At 29.0% G+C, this 2,132-nt stretch overlaps 1 long non-coding RNA gene across 1 annotated transcript; it reads right to left on the bottom strand.

The window, feature by feature from the left end:
• Window positions 1–194: 194 nt before the first annotated feature.
• Window positions 195–1,208, bottom strand: LOC119583410. Its single transcript, XR_005229701.1, has 3 exons — window positions 1,098–1,208; window positions 410–447; window positions 195–317 (listed from the first exon to the last, which is right to left on the bottom strand). It is a non-coding gene; the product is annotated as an uncharacterized LOC119583410 (long non-coding RNA).
• Window positions 1,209–2,132: the final 924 nt, after the last annotated feature.

Below are 2,132 nucleotides of genomic sequence, written 5' to 3'. Positions count from 1 at the left end.
AAAATTTTTTGTTTAGTAACCCCCCCTTAAAAAAAGGCCAATTTTTTCCTGCTCACTTCGGGAGCGACACTGAAATTAAAGATTTAAGCATTACACTCACATGCTCGAGTTTAAGGGAACTTATGTAGACTAGGTTAAGTTCGGGGGTAATACTCACTTCCTTTCACTGCTACACGTCCTGGAGGGGGTGTTTGTAGACAAATCCATTACAGTCGTCAAAAGACATTTCATAGCCCCCAGTGCCATCAGGTATACAGTCGAAGAAGCCACCACAAGTATTGGGGTTAGGGAACCTACCCTCACCAAAGCACTGGGGCCTGGAGGGACAATGCCAGCATAAATTTACATTTTAAAATTTGAACACGAGAAAAATGCAATTTAATTTTGACAAATTAAAGAAGACACTTACCCTTTTGTGGGCATGGCTACTGCCGTCCCAGCAATAACCTGGAGAAGGCGAAATAATAAGTTGAGGTTAAGTTCATGATAACCTAAAGTTACAAGTTTACACGAGCCAAACTTGTTCTAAGAGAGTTTTCATTGCGTGGTCATACTAAGCAAGTACCAAGTACTGTGGCAAGTAGGCATCAAAGCTTGAAAGCTGCGTCCCTTCATTTGTGCAAAACACTTATGTACCCGAATTAACCTACTCGATAAAGCCTTCCATTTCCAGCTTTATAGCATGGGTTACGTTAAGTTATATTTTGCATGTTCATTACCCAACTAGGTGATCAGGGTGCAAGTCTGGTAGGCGAGCCAATGGTCCAGCTTCCAAATTCTTAAGACCTACCACTAATTATGCCAAGTCTTATTAACCAAGAAATACACTTCATTAACCTAAAGATCTAAACCAATAGCCTAAACCCTGCTGGGCAGATACACGTTTTGCGTGGCAGCAGTTGCAGATATGCGTACCCGCTCAACCAAGTTTGGACACCAGTAGCGATTCCCTTTAGCTCAAGGGTTCAACTAATAGTTGTAAAGTCCTATGGAAAACTCCTTTGATGTTCATCTACTTAAATTATAAAACGTTACTAAGCACTCATTCACCAACATGATTTGCATATAATTTTATTATATCCACGTCACTAACTTACCCCAAGAATTATCATAAACGACATCATCTTGAAGATGTGCTTCTTCAAGGGCCTGCACAGCGATTTATAGTAATTAAAACGAACTAAATTGAGAATAATGGAGTCAAGCAACCAGGGGTGAAGCTATGGCTGGGATTATCATGCCATCTATACGCAGCGACATTGCGGACACAAACAATCTTTTGTTTCTCATTTCGCCTGTGGAAATGTCTGTAACACACACGCACACACATATATGTGTATATATATATATATATATATATATATATATATATATATATATATATATATATATATATATATATAAAAATATTTTATTTTATGTTATAATATATATAAAATATATATATATATATATATATATATATATATATATATATATATATATATATATATATATATGTTATTATATATATATAGTATAATATGTATATATATATATTTCATATACATATATGATATGTAATATGTGTATATATATATATATTATTTATATATACATATATAGATATATAATATAGTATATATATATATTATATAATATATATATATATTATATATATATATATATATATATATCATATATATCTTATATATATATATATATATATATATATATATATTTTATATTGATATCTATATATTATGTTTATATATATAATATATGACTATATATATATATATATTAAAATATAATAATAGATATATATATGAAATATAGTTATATATAAAAATATATGCCTATAATTAATCATTATATAATACCTATATTATCATGATATAATAATATATTATTATATATATATATATATATATATATAATATATATATATTTTAATATAATTAATTTTTGTTCATCATTTTTATTTAATAAATGTCAAAAATAATAAAAAATGTTATTATAATTCAAAACACACGTTTAATGTTAGAAATTGGGATATGTTTTTTATTAAAAAAATTTTTAATTTTATAATATTTATTTAATTATTTTTTGGCCGGGGGGCCCGATTTTTTTGGCGTCGGACCAAGAACGGT

This window comes from Penaeus monodon, chromosome 17, assembly GCF_015228065.2.
Source record: "Penaeus monodon isolate SGIC_2016 chromosome 17, NSTDA_Pmon_1, whole genome shotgun sequence".
In the NCBI taxonomy this organism is placed as follows: domain Eukaryota; kingdom Metazoa; phylum Arthropoda; class Malacostraca; order Decapoda; family Penaeidae; genus Penaeus; species Penaeus monodon.
Note: the sequence above shows the minus strand (reverse complement) of the source record. Positions and strands in the feature narration are given on the sequence as shown.